The sequence below is a fragment of the Ambystoma mexicanum genome, chromosome 4q (genome assembly GCF_040938575.1).
Source record: "Ambystoma mexicanum isolate Mex_15411 chromosome 4q, UKY_AmexF1_1, whole genome shotgun sequence".
In the NCBI taxonomy this organism is placed as follows: domain Eukaryota; kingdom Metazoa; phylum Chordata; class Amphibia; order Caudata; family Ambystomatidae; genus Ambystoma; species Ambystoma mexicanum.
In genome coordinates this window covers 588,714,496-588,738,529 of record NC_090928.1, presented here as the reverse complement: position 1 = coordinate 588,738,529, position 24,034 = coordinate 588,714,496, and positions in this window count along the sequence as shown.

The window sequence follows — 24,034 nt, the reverse complement described above, 5'->3', positions numbered from 1 at the left end:
TAGTGTAATTATATCTGTTGCTGTTCTTACTGCTTGCACTGTAAAAGCTAGACCCATCACTCTAGCGATGATAGAGAAGATGAAGGACCTTTATGGCGCTGGGTGCACTTTTCACGATTGGCTGCTGACTCTCACGATTTCTATAACACCATCCGCCACTGGAAATGCCCAAAAATAGAAGAGAATGATCAAGCTTTTGTCTGAGTAAGTATTGTTTTTGTATACATGTGTTACATTAAACCTTCTATACAATTATGGAGAAGATACATGTTTGAGGCAGCATCGCCAAGAAGGAGCCAGGGACAGTCATAATTGTTCAGGGTATCATGGGCACTGCCTTTTTCAAAGAAAACTCTATGAGGCGATGCCTCTTGGCATATCCGCAATGACATTCCTCATAGGCCCAATTATGGGTCATCCGGGATACTGACCCTAAGCACTCTGCAGCATCTGAGTTTACATTGAAACAAGGATCTAACTTGGTGAAACCCTACCCAAATCCCCTATCCTAAACCCCATCAAGATGGTCTGGGATGAACTTGAGCAGTACCCAAAACATGTCCAGAAGCCCACTAATAAGAAAAACTGATTGACATGATCAATACTGAGTTACAGTCTTTTCATTGAAAGATTTTCCATCAAAAGATTTTCTGTCGAAAAATGTTAATTGAAAAATGTTTCCATCGAAAAAATCTTTCAATTAATATTTTTCCATCGAAAATGTATGTATGTGTATTTGGGTGGGCTAAAGTGTTAAAGGGTTAAATGGTTACATTTGGACAATGGGGGTTTGCGGTGGACTCCCCAATTAAAAAAAATTAAAAACAATATTTGGCAATGGGTGTTTTAAATGGCGAAAAACGGGTTGCCCCCCACGCATTAAAAAATAAAAAATAAAAAATATTTTGTTTACAGGTTTTTGATGGAAAGTGGCATTAAACCACATTAGATTAAAAAAAAATTGTTGAAAAAATTGTGATGGAAAAATCTATTCAATGAAAAAAATTGGATGGAAAGACTAGCAACCATCAATACCTTTTGGTTCAAGTTGCTAACACCTGACACTTGTTGGCGGGCTATAGTCCATGTCAAAAAGGTCCTCCATATTGTGTTTGAGTAGAATGGGAGAGCAACAAAGATGTAAATGGAGTAGTGTTTTTGGTTTATGGAGCCCGAGGTGCGAATTTAGAGTACTGTGCATGTCCCTATACTGTTGTTTCATTAAAGAGTGTATAATGTGATAAAGCAATAGACACTGGTACTTTATTTGCACATTTTCCAAATGTTATTGCATCAACCAATGTGCAGCAGTGAAGACACTGAAGATCAGTGATACTCATTATAGGCAGTTCTTTATGTTGGATAAGAAATCATTTTTCCAAGTGCAGCACATTTTAATTCCTGGCACAAAAAACTCACATCCAACGGTGCCGCCTCCATAACGGCCGATGAGGCGCCATCCTGTCCCTATTATGGAGAATGGGGGCAAGTCGGCAAAATCTTTGACAATTCAGTATTACCAGTCAATTGAAATAATTCAGTATATAGTTAGGTCCTATTACATTTTTCTTTTATTTTTTTAAACCAAATTCCTACGTACTTCATGGGTATGTCTTAAAGGAATACTCTGGGGCTCTTAAAAAAAGCAGAAGGTCCCAACATGGAAGTCTTGAAACCGAGGGGTCTCTCAAATGTCTTTTTTGTTCAAGCACATCGGACGCCCACTGGTTCACCTACACCGAGAAACTCACCTCGGATGGTTCTTGCCAAGCTATTAAACTACCAAGGTCGGCATGCCTTGCTACAAATGGCACACGCTAAAGGGCCGATAACATACAATGGTGCAAAGATTGTCTTCTTCCCTGATTATACCAGAGAAATCCAGAAAGTCTGCTAATCATTTGACTAGCTCAAGAAGAAACTCCAGTCACGAGGAATCAAATACGCTCTTTTCTTTCCAGCACAGCTTAAGGTCTACCTCAATGGGACAACTCACTTTTTCACTGACCATCGAGAAGCATGGACGTGGCTGGAACTTCACACCTAAAGGGATACTGGTCTCCGAGATCATGGTGACACCAATACACCAACTCGAGACCGTGCACTTCCTCCACGACCAGCCTGGCCATAAGATGACACTATTACCTCACTGGAACATGAAGCGCAGGTATTCTGGGATGAGGGCCGAGGACCCCAGTTCTCATGCAGTACCATAATGGACAGGACAATATGTCTGTGGTTTTTGACACTAAGGCCATGCTCGAATCACTGTGTGCTTTGACAGCTGCACTTCTCGTTCCCCCACGTGACAATCCCTTTCAGTTTTTAGTTATTGGATACATTATTATTTGCTAAAGTGCATCGTGCAATCAGTTGCATGTTCATGTGACAGATACTTCTGGTTGGGATGAAGTATGAGGTGACGTGGGTTGGGCAAGTTCAGCTCATTACGAGTTCAGATTAGCACATCACACTACTCATATTACTCATATGCCTAGCCCACCTGGGATACTTGTGCACATGTGTTAGGAAAGATTTCGTAATTGTAGGTAATTTTCCTTCCATGTGGCAACCCCTAAACTTTTTGCTGTTGTTTTTCACCTTGTTCTTGACTTTGCCAGAGAAGTGCAGCCTTCTGCCGCACTCCTCTGGGCTTTCGCTCCTTTCTTACGGGGAAACTGACATGCCCTTAAGACAGTCAGTACCGGGGAACGCTGTTTCCCGTAGTTTCTTTTATCATGTTGCGGCTTTCGTGCAACATGACACAAGAGGGCACTGTAAACTAAGTTACAGCTCTCTTGGGTCTCTAGCCTTCTACAGGCCCTAGATACTCGTTTAGGATTGTATCTGATCGGTGCAAGTGATTCAGGGACGGGAATGGTGGCAGCGATCGTTTCTTGTGTTTTGAGCTCCTTTTGGCGTTCTAAGCGCGTTTCTCGCGCTTAACCCAAAATAGTGGCCTGGCTCCCAAAATGGCCAGACCACGAGGCTCCTTTGTCCTGTCCGCTGACCGTCTTGCTCCCTTCACCTTCCCCAGGTCGAGCCGACCCGGGGCCTTCCTTATTTGGGCATGTACTTTCCGCGAAACACAGATGCTTTCGCGGGCTTCTACATGTCTTGTGTGTGCCTCCAGGATGTGGGCTGGGATGTCTGGTCCCAATACACATCCTGGGTGCCAGAGAGTCTAGGGTGGTGTGAATACCTGGGACCACCGTGGTCCGGGATTGGTCCACGAATGGTGTGAGTGTTGATGAGCGGATCTCCCATTGGGTCCCCTCCGTTTTGGCGCGAAGGGAACCGTGGATAAGAGGGGGCTGGAAACACCACTACCATGTCGATCTCCTGAGTTCTCACGAACGAAGGAATACAGGAGCCAAGTATCCTGCAACCAAGAGGCTGGACCGAGGAATCGCTGGTGACCCGCTGAAGGACTTCTCCTCTGCACTGCTGTCGCCTTGTGAAACCCTTTTCACCTTTGATCTAACCAGAAGGCCTGTACTGGTACTTCGACCCTTGGAATAGCGGGAACAGCTATTCTCGGCATCTTCACCATCTCCTGCCAGTAAGCCTTCGGAAGCGTCTCTGGGCCATCCAGCTGACTGACCAGCTTACACGGGAGTCTTGCTCTGTAACCGCCGCCAGGTTGTGTAGTATATCGAGTCCTTGTCACTCTCACACGCTTCGTACAGTTGGCGTTCCCAGGTCTGAAGTGAGTAGTGTACATTTGGCTCAGATACACACGGCCGCTCCGTTGCCCTGCTGTGGTAACAAACTGTGCGGGTTTCTTCGATTGGGACGTCTTTTTACTCAACACGACGACGAGGCGTTCCCTGCTCTTCTGAACCTGCCAGCTGCTGAAACGGACGCGGAGAAGCCTGGGTCTGCTTGCATCGGGGACCGGTGAGTAGCATAGCTAGGATCGGGTCGCCCTCCTGCAGGAGCCCATTGCTTTTCCCCGCTGTGTCAAACAGCACCCTTTTCCGTACTTGCACTCTGCTTCTGCCCACTGTGGAGGCTGCGCTTGAGTCGCGGAACTTGTTCTTCTTCTTTTGTGCACTAAACTGAACTGCCTGATTTCCCTCGAAGAGCTTCTCCTTTTGCCCGTTGGCACCAGTGCGTGCAGGTACTTTTGAGCACAAGGCTCCACTCTTCGCAGGGCTCGGACTTCCATCTAGTTAGGTGCCTCTGAAGGCGAACTGGGTCTAAGCATTATTGCGCACTGCCTGTTTTCCCTCCCTTTTAGGTGGACTACACATTTCGTGCATATAACGCTTGAGACTTGTTGTATTTGTATATATATTGTGTTGATATGGTATGTGTTGGTTTACTATCGTTATATTGTGATTTTCTCGCTACGGTCATTGTTTTAAAGGCCTTGAAATAAATGTGTATATATTTTTAATATAACAACTGTTTGGAGTAGTTTGTAATTGTTCTTGCTTTGTGTGCTCATTGCGGGCTTTCAGTCACCCTCACCTCTCTTGAGACCTAGTCTTGACCGCCGCGATCGCTACCTTGATTGGTCTGGCTCGTCCAGAGGTTACCCTGTTCCAAGTAATTAGGTTGGCCTTCTGAACTTCTGCGCCACCAGGACAGAGTTCAGAAATCCGTCTTAACAACATGCATAATTTACAAATAGACTACCTAAACACTTAGATGGGGGCTAATGTTATAGACAGAAACGTAATCTTATCATTGAATGTGAATGGGCTTCATTCTAAGTTTGACAGTCTGGAAACAAGGATGCCGGTAAGATCACTGGCACCCTTGTTTTCCAGATCGGCAAACTTTGCGTCTGCCTGCCATGGCCACTGTGCCCAACGGGTCTGACTCTGCCAGGCGCAGCAGCCACGGTAAGCAGACTTTTCACAGAAGCACCGGTACCATTGCTAACGGTGCCAGTGCTTCCGTGTCCCCACTCCCATGGAGTCCCATAGGACTTGATGGGAATGGGGACTTACAATTTGCAGGCGCCTTACTTTCCGAGTCGTCGGACTCGTAACGAGCCGGTGGCACCGGGAAGTCAGGCACCGGTAAATTATTACGGGTCCCGTGGCAACCCACTGGTAGCACCAGCAGGGTTACCGGCGGACCCGTAATGAGGTCCAATGACTTGTGCAAATGCATAAAAAGGGGGCTTGTTTTACAATCCCTCAAGAGGTATACACCAGACATAGCCCTTCTTCTAGAGAGACAACTAGCATGCTTGAAATTTTACTTCTTTAAGAGAAAGAACTACAAGACCTCTGTACATGCTGGATTCTCCAGGAGCATTTTCATTTTGATACATAGAAATATATAAGTGCTTACGTCGCTTATCACTCAAAATCTTAGCAGTAATACAAGACTCTCGAGGCAGATACGCTCTGGTAATGGGGGAGCTCTGGGGTTCCACCATGGACACTATCACTGTGTATGCCCCTTCACCACTGTCTACAGAACTCCTACATAGTATTGAAAATGTACTCATTGCCCAACAATCAGGCTCGTGTATCCTCGGTGCAGAGTTTAACGACATCATGGACCCGCTCAAAGACCGGACACATCTCCACGACAGGAACCCGAACACAGTCACTAAATTATATACTTTCACCAATGCACTAGGTCTAAGTGACACATGGAGGACACTACAGACACAAGTCACTCCTCAGGGGCTCACGGGGTCTATGTCTGGAATTGACTATTTCTTCATTCCCCGGCAGGATACTCATAGACTAGTTTCGGTAAGATTCCTGGCAAGAGGAATTATCGGACCATTCACTGCTTCTCATGGAACTTAAGGGTAAAAGAACCAAACCCAAGCCACACTGGTATATAAACAATTATTATCTTGGCTTCCCAAACATTATATAAGGTATGACCGCCAAAAACAGAGGAATGTTTCTCACTTAATACCAGATCTATTCACAGCCCAGTGACACTCTGGGAAGGTTACAAGGCTGAATTTAGAGGGGAAGCAATGTCTCTAATCTTGGTGAAACATAAGTTCCAGACACAACTTTTGGAAGACGCTTTCTTAGATCCAGATCCCCCACACTGCATAGATTGCTCCTTTATAGCAAGGGAGGTACTTCACAATGTCTCTCTAGACAATGCGAGACAGGTACATTAGGACAAATGAAGCCGAATTTATGACAAAAGTGATAAAACGGGGAAAATGCCAGCATGGTTGGAAAGGAGAGATGAAGGGATTAGAAACATTTGGGAATTGGCAGGTGGAGTGATCATGGAGGAGAGCAGAATATGGCTGCAGTGTTCACGGACTGCTATGAGACGTTATACCGGGGCCACCATGGACCTGAGGCACTCAAATGGCCAGATCTACTATTCAATATTACGCTGCCTCAACTCTCTGTCTAACAGGGACTCGACCTAGAAATTGAGATCAAGGAAGATGAAATAACAGAAGCAATCTCTCAATTTCACTCTAGGAAAAGTCTGGGCCCAAGCAGGCTCCCAATGGAATTATGGAAGAAATTGGTTAACAGGACCATTAAACCCCCTACATAATCTTTTCTATCGAAGTAGGGATGCTAGCACTCTGCCCCCGATCCACGGCAAGCCAGCATTGCGGTCATCGCTAAGAAGGACAAACACACCCAATTTATGTGCAGACCTATTTCCATCATCAATGGCGGAAACGTAGATACTTGCTAAGGCACTGGCCAAACGCTTAGAAAAACAGTTATTTCTTCACTGGTACATCCCGATCAATGCAGGTTCTTACCGGACAAGATCATTTACATGAATATTAGGCATATATATTTATCGATCAACCCGGCTTATACCCTTCAAGGACGGCAAGCGCTCATCTCTATCGATTTTGAGAAGGCATTTGACTGGTTCAATGTGATATTCCTGCATTTAAAAGACTGAACACAAAAAAGACTGGGTTTTTTTTCCGGCCGTTTTTGTGTTGGCTTTTAAATGCGGCAATATCACTTCCTACCCCCCCCCCCACTTCCCCTAAAATGACCCCTTCCCCACCCCAGCCCTCTCACACCAGTTTTTATGTTGAATGGGGGGTTTCACCCACGCAAACCCCTTTTGTCTAGCCACCAACCCCCTTCCCAACACAACACACACCAAATCTGCACACATACGCACACAAAAACACTCGCGCAGACACTCACCTTACAGCCTGTCAGCCAACTGCGCACACTCGTGTGCGGCAGGGGCTAGCAGATCGATTTAGAGTGACTGCTTTGTGCAGTCACAGAGAGGTCATTCTAAATGGACCTTTTTCTTTTTCAGTCTAATGAAAACTATTTTCACTTAGGACCGTGACTCAGTGTTATGGGGATGCCTATGGGAAATCCTGATACGTATGGGTTTTGGGGAAACCTCCACCGTTAGATTTAGCTTTTATATGCTGTACCTGTTGCAGAGATCAAAGTAAACAGACTACCTCCAGCTCCAGCTCTTTCCCCTTGAATGAGGTACCAGGCAGGGATGGCCACTCTTTCCCCTTATGTTCACCTTGGCCATAGAACCACTTGCGATGCAATTAAGATCAGACCCGACATGAATAGGACTCCACTAACCAAAGGAACATGAAGTTAAAGTGTCATTATAGGCAGATGACCGACTGATGTATTTGGAAAACCGATACATTCAGGCCCGATAGTAACTCAAAGACTTCAAGAATGTTCAAGAATATGCAACATTTAGTGGACTCAGGGTGAAATGCGGATGACCTACTGATATTTTTGGGAAAACCAATACATTCAGGCCTGATCGTAATTCAAAAACTTCTTAAATATTCAAGGATGAGTGCTTATTTAGTGGACTCAGGGTGAATTGGCAAAAATCAGCATTGTTTCCTATACAAAGGGGAATCTGGCAATTCCTTCTGAATGCCTCCATCATATATCTTAAGACGGATCACTCACGATTTCTTACACGCAATTTAAATCCCATCACAGAATGATTTAATCAAGATGTGAAACGCTGGAAGTCTCTTCCAGTAACACTGCTGGGGAGAGCCCTCTATTAAAAAATACTGATGTTACCTCGGTACACCTATATTCTTCAAAACTCTCCTCACATAGTACTTAAAATGGAGTTTGATAGAGTGGACACGGCTCTGAGGGAGCTTTCATGGGGAGGATCACAAACTTGAATAGCTCTGACTGCGTTTCAACCCTGACTGTGTTACAACAAGGGGGCATCGGACTACCCAACATTCAACGCTACTACTGGGCCAGCCAAATGGTGACGGTTAATGATTGTCTGCATGGTGACCTCCGATTGCCTCGCATGAAGACCAAATGCGCATGAATGAAAGAGGTTACGCACATTGTATGTATATGGAGGGATGTAACAAAAATTATTGGTTTGGGCGACAAGATTACACTGACACAACCATTGTGGCACAACGCAACACTACCCGAAATTAAAAAGATAGGCACGTTCATGGTATGGGTCCGCTGAAATATCCTGGCTCTGAAAGACATGGTGAAGGAAGGGAGCCTTATTTAATTTCATGATCTTCAACATATATGGTTTTCCTGATACTGAGTGTAATCACTATGTTCAACTCATTCATGCCCTACACGTACAGGTAAGGGATTTTTGAGAGATTTCCTGCTCACCTCTCCAGATGAACACGCTACCAGAGCGGATCACCACAAAGGTTACTTCCACATTATACCAGACCATAACACCTTTTACAACCCAAAAATTATCTAATCTCAAAGCTAAGTGGGAAATAGATGTTGGCCCCTTAGATCTGGAAGAATGGATCGAGGTATTGATGTTCCCAGGTGAGATGGTGGTCTCGTCTAGTCTCTGACTTGTCCAATTTAAAATTCTACATAGAATCTACTATACAGGAATGTTGCTCTTCAGGTGTGGGCAGTCTGGTCACCCACACTTTTTATGATGTAAGAACACACAGGGGACCTTTTTTCATACACTATGGGAATGCCTGCGGATACAGCACTTCTGGGATGCAACCCTCAACAGATTGGCAGCAGTCATGGGGGCAGTTATAACGTTTCGAACCAAAGTTGTTGCTGTAGGGGTGGAGTGAAACCTCTAATAACCAATTTGAAAAATGATTCCTGTCCACTGCATCAATCCTAATAAAATTGCCATGCTGTGGGGAAAACCCGAAAATCCCAAATACAACAAATGGGTATGAGATGTGGACATATGTATGTCACTTGAAAAGAGAGTATAGAATGCACAGGGTTGCCCCATAAAGTCCCAGAAAATTTGGAGCAAATTGGAAGAAGCCAGTTAATGTTAATGTTAATGTTAATGTTAAAGGTATTTATATAGCCCACCGTCACCAAAGGAGTTGGTCCCCAGGCGGTCTGCTGGATCTGTAAAACAAGAAGGCTGGCGGGTACAGTTAGTCGGGTGGAGGGGAGTAGGAGAGTGGGAGAAGTATTGTGCTGTTGGCAGCTTCAGTATGGTATACACCGTGTGGTGAGCTTTTGTGTGAGTATCGGATCAGGCGAGACCTTGTGTGCTGTTGGTGCTGGTTATGTGTTGTTTGTTTGTTGTTGATGCGGTCTGATAAAGTGTGTGCGGTTTGCTGGGCGAGAGATGGTTGTGTGAATTTTTGGGTGAGTTAAGTGTGCAGAGATTTGAAAGTTGGTTTAGTGAGGTGTGTATCCTGATTCTAGTACACCTTGTTCCATTTAGGTTGTAATTCTATGGGTGGGGTTATAGCTGATTTCCTTTATTGGCCGTCTGACTGTTGTGTGTGATGGCGTGGCACGCACTCAGCTGTAGGCGTAGGAGCTAAGGATTGGATCCCTCTGGTGTGGCAGCTAAAGATTGGATGCTCCCTATTCCCTTGCTATCTATTGTGACATAGGTCTGTTGGAGCTTGGGTGTGGTTCAGGGATGGGGTGCTATTGATGAATCGTCCTAGTCCTTCCGTCTTGGTCTGCCTATGTATTCAGTCTTTAATGTCCTCCTATCATTGCTGTCTCTCAGTTAGTCGTTCAGTATGTCGTGGAGTGTCTTCCTTAGATTCTATTTTTAGTTGAATTGCTTGGTGGGAATCAGAATCTGTGTCTTCATTCATCTTTGTTTTAGTTGTGTGTGTGTCCCTGTGGGCGGTCTTTTAATTACAAAGTGAAGAGCCAGGATTTGAGCAGTTTCCTGAATAGTAGATGTTTTTTTTGTGTTGCGTATGTTCTTTGGTAGGTCGTTCCAAGTTTTCGGCGCCTGGTGAGAGAACGAAGATCCTCTGACATTTCTTTTATTGTAGGGTTTCGGTTAAAGGCGGATGTCGTTGCTTGATCTGAACATTCTTGTCTGTTGATGTAGGCGTAATTTGTCTCTCTGGAACTCAGCACCTTGTTTGTGTATTGCTCTGTGCGCAATGCACATTGTTTTGAATTTTAATTGTTGTTTTGTTGGTAGCCAATGTAGTGTTTTTAGCGCAGGTGCGATATGTACTCTTTGGGGTAGTTTGAGAAGAAATTTGGCTGCCACTTTTTGTATGCATTGTAGTTTTTTTAGAAGTCATTCAGGCATACCCAAGTATAGGCTATTGGCGTAATCTACTCTGGACATTAGCAGAGCGATGATGGTAATTATTTTGTTGGCGAATGACAGGAACGGTAGGATCCTTTTTGTCGCTTGCAGAAGAAAGAAGCATTTCTTCAGTAGAGCGTTTACTTGTGGCTCTAGAGCAGAGGTCTTCAAACTGTGGGGCGCGCCCCCCCAGGGGGGCGCGGCCACCTCCTAGGGGGGGGCGCCAGAGCCCAGCATGAAATGTGTAAAAAATGTTTTTTGTTTTTTTTGTAGATTGGAGGAAATGGGAGGGGGAAGATCACATGGACCATAAATTGGTCTTAGGCACCAATGAAAACATGGCCAGCAGTTGCAAATGGATATTCAGCCCTTTAGTCACAGACTGAATAGTACCCAAGGGGTTGTTTTTTATTCAAATGTAAACAAATTGTGATATTTAAAGAATATTTATTCAGCAACAATGGTCACAACTACTAGCTGCATAGTGAAGCAACTCCTCAGACTGGCCCACATTGGCCAAAAAAGTGGCCCATTTTGATTGGCCTACACTAGCATTTTGCATTTTTGGTACAGTCATCGCCCTATTGCCCTATAGGCCAGTCCAAGCCTCCCGACTCATCCATAATGGGTGAGGAGGCATCCACCCACTGGCCCCCTCACCCATTATGGAGGAGCCGAGGAGCCAGCGCAGTGAAACACTGAGCACTCCCTCAGCTGCTTTATCCAGCTGAGGGAGTGCTCCTGGGCCAGCTGAACTGTCAAAGAGAAACACTGTTTGCCTTTGACAGTTAATTTCCCCAGCCGCACATGACCACTGAGCCAATCAACGTTGGGGGTGTTTTGCTTCGCCAGCCTTGCATAGCTCATTGGAAATGCTGGCTGGGGCACTGCATGTATGTATGTGCGAGGGGGTGCTCCTGCGCCTCCTCGCACATACGGGCAGAGCAACCTGGAGCGGGGCATTATAGCAACCACGCGCAGGCCCCTGCAGAAGGTAAGTTTATGGCGATTTATTTTTGATTTAAATGTGTATGGATGTGTGTATGTTTGTGTTATGGGACTGTGGTGGGAGCAGGATGGGCGGCAGCACTGGGATAGTGGTGGGAGTAGGGTGGGGGAGAGCCCAGGGTCTGTACTGGGAGTAGGGTGCGGTGACGGCACGCAAACGTTCATAGCGATTTCTACATACTGTCCATCCAGCACTTTTAGGGGGGCCCGGCCTGCCTAAACTTGGCTCAGGGGGGGCCCGATCCAAAAAAGTTTGAAGACCACTGCTCTAGAGTAAGATTGTTGTCCATCAGCACCCCCAGGTTTTTTACAATTGATGATGGTGCTTGGGTTGTACCGAGTTCCCTTGGCCAAGGAATGTAGTGGTTGTCTCCTCCGTTTTCTGTGACGATCATTAGTTCTGTTTTGCTTGGGTTGATTTTGAGGTAGTTCGAGTTCATCCAGTTGAATACATCACAAAGGCAGTTCTCTAGTGTTGAGTTTTTTTTCTTGAGTGTCTTGTATTTTGAAGATTATTTGTGTATCGTCGGCGTAGTTGTAACAGGTGAGGCCATGTCTTTTGATGATTTTGATTAGTAGCGGTAGGTAGATGTTGAATAATAGCAGGGAGAGGGATGATCCTTGTGGTACTCCACATGTGGAGTCTCTTGGGTTGGATTTGAAAGGTGTAATAATGTAGGTCGGCACTCAGGTAAGTTCTTTGTATGTCTTTAATGTCTCCAAGTACAAGTTGACACATAGGAGAACAGACACCGGCTTCCCACCCGGCGGGCACACACCAACTGACACCTCTAGAACACATGCACGCCACCCAAGTTATACAAAGCATTCCTGTAGGCACGTGCATTCCATTCTATTTCATTCCAATGTAATGACAGACTACAATCACATATTACAACACTTCTCCCCCTTTTGATTAATCAAGAATTGAAAGAGGACAAAGCCAACCAACCATAGAATGCACAACATGTGGCCACCACGATGTGCACTCCATAATAATCCCTGAAAATTGCAAAACCCCGCAAATCAATTGCTGCAAACAGAAGTCCACACCATATGTGAAAAGATGTGAAAGGAAGCCATGTGCCAAGACACGTGTAACCTCAACCAAGACACGTGTAACCTCAACCAGATCGTAATCCTACGGCAACCACCATACCAACTTGCCACCTAAAGAAACAACCCCAAAAACTATGCAACTTACACAATACACATTCACCTAACCAATAGCCACCTGAAACACCAACACAACCTGCACCACAGAACACCAGTTCAGCACATCCATGTTGCTACGCCTACAACCAAGGACCAACCTACGAGGATACCAACCCCAACACCAACCCCACTCCGAGCTGCCCCTCGGAGAACAGGCCTGCCACACCTGACTCTCTAAAACCGAACTAACGCTCCCAACCATCAGTGCACTAATCACCATCTCCCCCAGGCTGCCACCCCAGGACCTCCAGCCTGCCACACCGGAGCACCACCCACAGGAATTGGATCCACCCGGCCATCCAAAACCCAACAACAAGCACTACACACAGTCCAGTCAACCACAGGGAAACATCAACCAACCGACCACAGGTAAGAAAACCACCTGCACCGCGCATTACCCTCAAGCAGATGCAATAACTAAGTGCAACCAACACTAAGCAAAACACTGACACTTAACCCAACGGCACCTACAACCCTACACTGCCGTGAAAACAACGCCAGACTGAAACATGCATACGTAAATATGCAAAAATCCCAACACCACCTGTATAACACCCAGGGCCCGGCCGGGTCCCCAGATGCCATGGAGAAACCACCATCACCAACACCCAAATAGACCCACCGTGCCATCTATATGGTAACAAGATGAAGTGAAATTGCTCAACACCCAAATAGACCCACCCTGTCAACTATTTGGAAAAACATAAAATGAAATTGCTCATCAAACAGCAAAATCACTAAGCACCTGGCAAAACTCATCACCACTCGCCCCCCATAGATCCACCCGGCCATCTATGACATAAAACAACATGCGCAAAAACGCTAATCCTACCGTAGAACAAATACCACTGTAGAAACATTGAAACAACAACCACAGTGCGGCATAAATTGGCAATGACCCAACTTGCTGGCATTTATAACTCCAAACACCAAGAACCATGAACCCGCCTGGTGCCCATGAGAAAAGGAGTACCAGCTCAGAGACACTCACAAACCCGTACACACGTCCCACAGGGGACATATGTCCGTACAGTTGAGAACCACGCGCACTCAGCATCCCACACTGACGATGATCGTATAACACATAACAATTCATAAGGATAGAAACTGTTAAATTCTTGGAGCCTTCCATGTCCCCACCGTTATGCATACAGTTCATCCCTCAGTCCACGGCCTGACAGAACCGCTTATAAATAAAAACGGTAACGCGTGAAAAGGAGGAAAAGGATCAACAAAAACCCTTGTTGCCCTCAAGTCCAACCCTTGCCAAAAACTTTAACAAAAACACATTTATGGAGCACCTGTAAAAATAAAACAACGTTAGATGCAATCCTCAACAAAAACAATGTTTGTAATCCCAACAGCTTTGGGGCAAAACAGAAATACATATCGGTTAGCATTGCACTCTAAGGCAAAAATACACACAACACAGGTCCACTACACGTACCAACGTCCACGCACTGACCAGAACATACGCACCAAACGGCCCTAACAAAGACACACCAGAGGTCACAAACGTTACCACTCGTACACACCCACACTGACCTCACAACAACAGACAGTATCAATCCTCAGTCAAGGCGAGATGTTTTAATCCCACGTAAAAATGATGCAAATCCGGGTCAAATCCTTCCAGGATGTCCAGAAAAGAACAACATCTGACACAGAATTCGCCATCATTACTTTCTTCCGATCCACACAACACGCACCCATGATCACACTTCTTCTTTGGATGCGAACAAAACTTCTCACCACGGTCCAGCTCGGTACGCCTCTTTCGGGAGGCATGATGAAAACCTGCAGTCTGCTCCATAACGACGCCGAGCTGATGCTCTTTTTGCTCATTTAAACCCCCCTTTCCGGCACTGTCACACATCCTCGGGGACGTCAGTTAATCGCCTGTCATGGAAATCCTAGAGAAAATCAACGCACCAGTGATAATGTGCTCCTTCGATGAACCCGCGCAATCCTGGAGCTTCCTCATCTGATCCGCCATGAGAACTCCAGGAAGAAAGTTCACTTCACACCAGAAAATAAAAGTGCTCAAAATACGACAGAAAGAGCACGGACAAATGTTCAGCTTCCCTTTTTGGCCGTGCACCACAGCGCCACCTACAGGTTGCAGGGGCAGTCAACACTCTGAACGGATAGTCACACCACGAAAGTCTTCAAAACGCGATCGGAATGCACAGGAATGTCCAGCCCCTCCTGACGGCCGCGCACCACAGCGCCACCAACGGTTTACAGGGGCTGTCAACCTTGGCACCCCAGAATTCCGCAGCTCACCTCCTCGGGTCGGGGGAGCGCCGCCCCAAAATCTTGCCAAGACTGCGCGGGCCCAGAGCACTCCAGGCCGCAGCCGCAGCTCCCAAAGCTCCACGTCCACCAGTGCACTGGACTCCGGCTGCACTCGCCTCTCTCCTTCCAGCTCCGGACCCAGGGGCACAGGTCCCCCTGCTACGAATCACCAGACACACCAGTCGGATCGGACCATCCACTCCGGACTCGGGGGAACTGAACAACGTCCCCCGCTGCGGACGACAGGAGTTCTCCAACCAGCAGCCAACTCCAGGCCGCCAACTGCAGCCACTAAGAGAGCGACCAGGACCAGCAACAGTCCAGGGAACGACCAGGACCAACAACAATCCTACTCACTGGTCAGGGCCCCACCGGGTGGGATCTTCGAACTGGAGGGCAGTGCCCTCTCCTGCTGTGCTGCCCCCTCCGCAGCAGCCCCGAACCTCATCACCAGTGTAATAATGTAGGCCGGCACTCAGGTAAGTTCTTTGTATGTCTTTAATGTCTCCAAGTACAAGTTGACACATAGGAGAACAGACACCGGCTTCCCAACCGGTGGGCACACACCAACTGACACCTCTAGAACACACGCACGTCACCCAAGTTATACAATGCATTCCTGAAGGCGCGTGCATTCCATTCTATTTCATTCCAATGTAACTGTTATTCCCAGTCATTCTAATCTTGTTAAGAGCATGGCGTGGTTAAATGTGTCAAATGCTGCGGATAGGTCTAGCAGTATCAAGGCAGTACTGTTGTCTGAGTCTGCGTTTGTTTTTAAGTCGTCCCATATTGAGAGGAGAGCTGATTGCGTTCCTCTGATTGGTCTGAAACCTATTTGTGTCTGGTCTAGTAGGCAGTGCTCTTCTATGAAATCTTGGGTTGTTTTACATATGTAAGATTCAAGCAGTTTGACTGTGTACAGGGTGTTAGTGATGGGTCTGTAGTTGGAGAGGTCCTCTACCGATCCTGCTGTATCTTTGAGTAGAGGCCTGATGTACGCTGATTTGAAGGAATGTGGCAGTTTCCCTGTCGAGATTGAAAGGTTGAGGACATTCCTGTGATTTTCCATGGGAGTTCCATGTTTAAGAATTGATTTGTATATGTCCGGGGGCCAGGAGCCCTCAGGAGAACCTGAGTTGTTGATTTGATTTACCAGTTTAACGAAAGTCTCCACTGATATTTCATGGAAGCTTCATAGTTTGTTCGGATGTTCCTCGTGAGGATAGGTGGGGTCTTTAGTATGATTGAGTGGTCTGCTTTGTATGGTTTGTTGGATGGTGATGATTTTGTTTTTGAAGTGGTCTGCTAGGTCATTGCATAGTTTCATTGAAGGAGTTGGCGTATTGTTGCAGCCAGGTGTATTTTTTATTTCATTTATGATTTTGAAGAGTTCTTTTTGGGTGTTTAGTGCTTTGAAGATTCAGTTGTCGTACTATTTCCTCTTTGCTTTTTGTATTTCCTTTTTGTTTGAGCGGATATGTCACAGAAATTTCAGTTTATTTTCAGTGTCTTTTTTGATTCTCCAATCTGGTTCTAGTTTTCTTTTTTTTCTTTTCATGGTGCTGAGTAGTGGGGTGAACCATTTTGCAATTGCTCTTTTACGAGAAGGAGTGAAAGGTTTTTCTTTGGCAATGTCGTTGATAGTTGTTACAATCCAGATGTGGAGTAGGGCTACTTTTTTGTCTTGGTCCGCTTCATCCATAAATGTTGGTTGCGTTTTGCTGATCTCCAGAAGTTCAGTTTGGTTGGAATTTTTGATGGTTCTCTGGTTCCTTTTCATGGTAGTCATGGTTTGTTTTGTTGCTTGTTTACTGGAGGGGTCATTGTGACTACGAAGTGAATGATGAGGTGGTCACTCCAGAGTATTTGATTTGGGGTGCTATGGTGATGAGTTCTTTGTTGGCGAAGATTGTGTCAAGTGTATGTCCTGCCGAGTGGGTCCCTCCTTTGACTGGTTGTTGTACATTCATTACTGCTAGTTGCCTGGTTAGAGATTTTTGTGTGGTTGTTGTTTCTCCATCGAACCAGATGTTAAAATCTCAGAGGATGATCAGGTGATTATGATTGATGGCTAGGATGGTGATTGCTTCCGTGAAGGCGTCTATGAAGGTTGCATCGTAGGTTGGTGGTCTGTATATCAGTATGAATTTCAGGTTTGTTTTGGGGTTTACTGATAGGCGTAGGATTAAGGATTCACATTTATTGATGTTTAGTGGGTCTTCCAATTTGATAGCCAGGTGTTACTTGTGAATGATTGCCAGTCCCCCCTCTTTTGGTTTTTCTGTTTGCTTGGACGCATTTGAAGTTTCAGGCAGGCAGTTGTTGAGGGTGATCTTGTAGTTGTCGTCTAGCCATGTTCAGTTACAAATAGGATGTCGATACCTTGGTCACATTGGAGATCGTATATTTCGGTGGCATGTTTGGACATTGACCTTGCATTGATTAATTTGCAGTGGTGCTTTTTGGTGTGGATTTGCTTATTAGTTGTTCCTTGTTAGGGTTTGCAGTTGTTTGGTCATGGTACTTCTGTATTGACTTTATTTGAATGAGGACCAGCGAAGTCTGCATCTTCTTTGAAGCGGTCTGCTAGATTGATAGCTTGGCTATTCAATAGCGGTGCTTCTATACTGATGCCGATTGGTTGAAGATCAGCGAAGGCTTCTTCTTCATTGAATCGGTCTGTTAGGTTAGTGGTTGGGTTTTTGGTTGCTAGTAGTTCATCGTCTTGTCTGGTGTGTTGTGGGTGTTGATGGTGCCCTTCTGTTCTTGTGTAACGCTCACCTGGTATCCACGGGGACGTCACTCAGCCTGTTCTGACCTCTTACGACCTCTTACGACCTGGAAGCTATTCGACTGGAGACTGGGCCTGAAACACAGGATTGGTAGAGTTTAACTCCCTATTGTCTCTGTGTGCTTGAATCCCTTCTTGCCCGGGGTCCAACCCTTCCCTTTGATCCACAGCTCACCTTGTTTTCTTGGATAGTGTGCTCTACATACTGCCTTCAGCGGAGGGGAGTGTTGATTGATGCGGGCTCGTTGCTGCCTAGTTACTTCACTGGCAAGAGTCCGACAGGAAACTAATAATGGGTCTTTTGAACAGTTCTCTAACTTCGTTCCTTTCCTTCCTTAGATGATGGCCGGCGTCTGGGGATGGCGGCGTGCTGCTGAGATGAGTAGCGCTGAAGGTGAGTGAGACCGCGATGCGAGATGCACCCCTTTCGTATTTGCATTGAACTGAGTTATTTTTCTGTGTCTTTTAGGTGCCGCGACGTTTTCAGCATGGATGCCGGTTATGAAGAACAAATGCGGTGGGTAAGCGCGGTATGCAGCGCCTCTAGATGTTTCCACGCTAACCTGGAGTGTCTTTTCCCTCTTGCAGATGGATGAGAAGTTCCAGAGACAGAGTTCCCCCAGAGCGACTGGGATTCAGGTAAGCGTTTGAAGCTCGTACAGTATTTAAAAATAAGCGAAGATTTGCAGAATGCTTACTAATGCCTTTTTTCTGTTCTTTTCCCTTTTCCTTAGGAAGCGACGTGCCGGGATGGGAATGACACCGCTGAAGATGCCCGCAGAACAGAAGAAGCGATGACTGATGGGCAGAAGCGCTGCAAGGTAAGGCTGTTCCTAACGGTGTTCTTGTTCTTGCAGGAGCTGAGAGCAGAAGAAAAATGCAGGCCTACTGTAGACCGATCCGAACACGCTGAGTGTCACGCTGCAGGTGCAGAAAATGCAAAGCATGTTTCTCAGCCTAGGTGTGGCTTAAATAGTCTCTGGGTATCCCAGGTGTCTCTGGGCTGAACCACACCCAAAAGACTAGACCGCACATGCAGTTCTGGGAACCGAAATATGTGGGGGCATCCATCTTGTCCCCATCAATGCACTACAAGTCCAATGCCCAATGTTTTCCTATGGGAGTGAGTGAATCTGGTTCCACAAGCGCCAAGTCTGACTCCAAGTAGGTCTTTGGAGGGATGGAGAGGCCCTTGAGGGCCATGTAGGTGATTGTGGCCTGGCTCCAGCCTGACATCTTGGAGGGCTGGGACATGAGGGGCAGGAATCATGACATCCTGTGATGCATGGGGTGAGGGGGTTGAAGTCTTACCACACTCTTCTTGGGTGCTCCTGTCTTTTTTCTGGCTGTCTGCAGTGATTCTTTGCTTGTTTCAAGAACTCGTGTGTCGTGGGGGTAAAGTTGTTGCGAGGTCTGGTGTATGATATAAGGATTTTTCTCTTTGGAAGTTTGTTCTGATGATATTGGTTTTTGGCGGGGTGTTTCCTGCATTTTAGGCTATTACTGCTGGGATCAGGTGGATTTGTGTATCCATGTCCATTGTGCCAAGATTTTGTTCTCTGTCTCTGCGCCCATTCCTGCTTCTGGGCAATTTGGTTCTTGGTGCAGAGATAACAGGTCAAGTGGTCGATTGTAATGTCTTGTGCTAGGGCAGTACTGGTGTTTCCTCTACTGTTGGTAAGCTTGGGTGCTTTCGGGAGCTGTCTGTTCTTCCGTCGGTGGGTTGGGTGTGTCTCCTACAGGTGCACTGTTCGCGGGAGTTGGGGGTATTGGCCGTTCGGTTGTCGGGTGGTCTAGGACTCAGTTCAGGTATCAATGTTGTTGTTCTCTGAGGTATTGGTGGCGGGTTGATACAATACTATCACAGTGTGGTCCCCTCTAGATGTGGGTCAAGTTAGTCTAAACAGATGTGTTAGTGTGCGAGGAAGGCAAGAAATTCCAGTATAATCACAGTGTATGGCTGGTTAGCAATCACTACACTATCACAGTGTAGGCTATCAGTTATAGCACTTATCACATCGTGGAGCAGGCTAGCAACCACAACGCCATCACAGTGCGGACCCCTCCAGACGTGAATCAAGTCGGTCCTAACAAAATGTGCTTGAGTACGACTCAGGCTAGCAATCCCAACACCATCACTGTGCTGAGCATGCCAGCAACCACCACACCACCACAGTGCAGAGCAGGCCAACAATCATTACACCACCACAGTACAAAGCAGGCCAGCAACCGCAATACTATCACAGTGTAGGGCAGGCTGGTAAATGCAATACTATCACAGTGCAGAGCAGGCCAGCAATCACAATTCTATCACAGTGTGGACCTCTCCGGTTGTGGATCAAGTTAGTCTCAACATATTTGCCTGCGTGCGACTAGCCACAGCTTGATTTGAGAGTCCTGTATAGTGGGAGAGAGGCCTGCACCTAACAATGCAGAGTGAGGACAAGAATAAACACAGCTGGATTTGAGTACAAGACTAAACAAAGCTAGATTTCAGAGTCCTGTATAGTGGGAGAGAGGCCTACGCCTAACAATGCAAAGTGAGTACAAGACTAAACACAGCTAGATTTGAGAGTCCTGTATAGTGGGAGAGAGGCCTACGCCTAACAATGCAAAGTGAGTACAAGACTAAACACATCTAGATTTGCGAGACCTGTATAGTGGGAGAGAGGCCCACACCTCACAATACAAAGTGAGTGCAAGACTAAACAAAGCTAGATTTGAGAGTCCTGTATAGTGGGAGAGAGGCCTACATCTAACAATGCAAAGTGAGTACAAGACTAAACACAGCAAGATTTGAGAGTCCTGTTTAGGTAGGTTTGCTAGGTGTCTGGACTTACAGGGTTGAGTAATTGTTGTACTTTACCCTGTCCCCTCTTACCATACTAGTCGTTGCTAGTTGACGGCTGGCCACCAGTTAAAAGTTAAAAGTTTATCCTTATACTCTGTCCTTGGAAAGTGGATGCTCAAGTCGTATCATTGTTTTGCAAGTATACTGTTTTGTTTGCCTAAACACTTGTCAATGAAAAGGGCTAAATCTTGTTATATGTTTAAAATCAATAAAATGTGTTCAAACAAAGAAAATAAAACAAAGTGTTTTTTTTATTTTTCAAACCCCAATTCACATAAGAAAAGCAAACATGTATGCAATTGTGGTTATTACAATTCAATTTTATAATTACTATATACTGCTAGACGCCGTTTGTTGGGTCGCACTGTTTATGTGATAGAGACATGAATATTTTGTTCTAGGTCTGTGAAAGATCACAAAGAACCTATAAATAATCTTACGCAAAACAAAGGGGGTTCTGGGAGTCTCCCAGACCCCCCTTTGCTTTGCATATTAAGTCACTTTTCCGTCTCACCCTAAGTTACCAGGAGAATCCAGACGTCGGCCCCTTGCTTGCTGTTCTCAGAGAGGCACAGCTCCACCTCACTGATGATGGCCAACAAGGCTGAAACACGCGTATGGTGTTGCTGTTGGTGATCGGAAACTGGCACCGCAGGGTCCTTTTCTTTTTTTCTCTTTTTTTTGTGCAGCTGCAGGTGTCTCCCCCACAACCCCCGCTCACTATACTGTCTAGCCCCATACTGACCCCACCGAAACATCTAAACACATACCACAAAAAGTTGGAACTTTTGGTAGTTCTAACTTTTCGTGGTGTGTGTTTTAGGTCTTTTGGTGGGGTCGTACTTTTAGATTCAGTAATTTCGTCCCAAACCATGTGGAGAGATACGATTTGTATGTAATTGATTGCTATAATATACTAGGATGCAACGCTATTTTGAATGCCGATATCCGCGGCTGGCATGAAGAGTGCAAATCTGAAAAGCTGTTTTTTAAAACCAATTCTTGCACTTCGATATGAATGGAGTGTATACAATATGACATTAGCTTGTATATACGCTACACAGGAGCTTATCAGAGCTTGAGAAGAGAAAATAAATTAACAGCTTTGTGCCACTGTGAAAATATTGTTTTGAAGTCCTGAACGCAGCATTATACCCAAAGAAAAGCGCTGCAAAATGACATAGATGTCAGACATACTGAAGTAAAAGAAATTGTATTAAAAAAAAAAATTAATAACTCAGGATGCAATCGGTTATGCAGATATCCGGCCTTCTAATAAAGTAGTGATGCTGCCAGCTCAGCGACTCATAAAACATTTACAGGCAGCCGCTGGGAAAGTGTAGACAGGAGATTTAAACGCTGCTGAGTGGCCAGAAAAGTGTGGAGGGAAACTGCAAGTTTCTTCTATCGACTGCTATGGCTCAAGGCAAAGCAGAGAGTCATACATTGGGGGAGGATCATTATCTCAAATGATAATGTCCCCCTCCTATAAGGCCCTTATTATATTGAGCTATTAGAAATACAGGTGTTGGTATTGTGGAGGGAAATAAAAAATTAAAACTTTAATATTGGGTAAAGTAAAAATACTTTGTAAGATGTAAAACAAGGTTGTTGTTTTAAGTCCATTATTGTAATTGTAAGCTTGGCTGAATGATAACGGTAGACAGTTTCTCTATAAGGAAGTGAAAACACTTTCCTGTTTTAGCTTTTACTTTGGTGCATTGCATTTATGCTGCCTATCAAACGGAAGATGCAGTGAATAAAAGATCCTCTCAGAGAGGTGGTGGTGTGTTGGAAGACATTTTGCTTGGAAATTGTATTGGGGTTTCTTGAGTGCAGGTCATTATCTTCTGTTGTTACCCTGTCTGCTTCTGAGATCAGAATGTTTGGAATTATTGGAATGTTTGGAATGCAGTAGTTATTGACTGAATTCCGTGTGTTCTGATTGGCTGAGAGCAGGTCAATAATGGCCAACATGTGTTAGTGTGCTTGACAAGGTCGTATTCCATGAGGTTTGATGAAACTGTGAGACTATCTTTGACGGCGACGGAATGAAAGGTTTATGGATCGCAAGAGGTGCTGCTAATGGAAAACACAGAGGCAATTGTGCGTTTAAGCAGCTTGTTCAAGTGGTCCGCTTGACTCTGCTGACTATTGGATGATAAGCAGTTCTGTGGCAGAGATGGTATCTTTAGAACACTGGCTTCGGCCATGCTGTTTATTTAGTTTTAGACAGAGACAACGAAAACCTGAATTGAATATCAGTGTTCAAAGTAAGGATCGTTTTTTGTTTACTTTTGGACAAGATTGGACCAGCCCCAGTGCTTAATGTGTGGGGGGTGTTTGCCAGGGCTAAACCCTGCCATTTGTTTCTGAGCCTCGGCACTTGCTGTCTCATTCGCAGATTGACTTTAACGTAATGAGAGCCATAGCATCCTTCAACCACAATGAGCAGGTGCGAGCTGTAATTTAACCTCAAATGTGTCCACTGGTGGCAGCAATGGTAGGAAACTGCCAACCTGCAGTGTCGCAAGCATTCTAGAAAATGTTTGCACCCAGGCACTTATTTTCTTACAATTTAAGCACTGGGTATGTTAGAGTGAAGACTCAAAGACATGACACCAAACGTGTTTATATAAGAACTGTCAACCAACACCTCTCAAACCAGCAACACAGCCAAGTATTCAACCATTGTCTTATAGGGTGATAATGCAGACCTATGACAACACATTGACCCTAACTAAAAAGTTAGTCTAGTGCCCTGTCCCTATTGGGAGACAAGCCAAACAGGTGTGCAGTCACCACAAAGCAGCACAGTATACCCAGCAGAATTCACAAATAAATCCAAGTCAAGATGGTGAAACTATAGCATGAAAAACACAACAAAACACAACAAAACAAAGAATTAAAAAAACACCTAAAGAAACGTCAAATGTAGAAGGGTGCTATTGCCTTGAGGCTGGGTGGCATGGGCTGTCTCTGTTCTCCACCCCACCCATATTAATCCTCTACCCTCACCACCCAACTCACTGCATGGATTCTTTCTTCACTATGAGGCACTGTTACAAGAAGAAGACGTGTCTTCAAGCTTCTGTGGTTTCTCGTGAATCAGAATGTTCTGAAATAGACTGATTTCTGCCCTGATGCTGGTACCAACCATTGGGCTGCTGTGTTGTGCTGACATGGGGGATATCCACAAGATTCCTTTTGGTACTCTGAAAAACTGGAGATATGTCACAGAAAACATTAGCGGTGAGTGTTCAACAGATGGTTGCTACTTAATCATACTGTTCAGGAGGAGAGGAATTCACTGACGGGCCCATAGGTCAGCGCTCACCCTCCAGAACTTGTAAGACAAGATAGCTGCACCA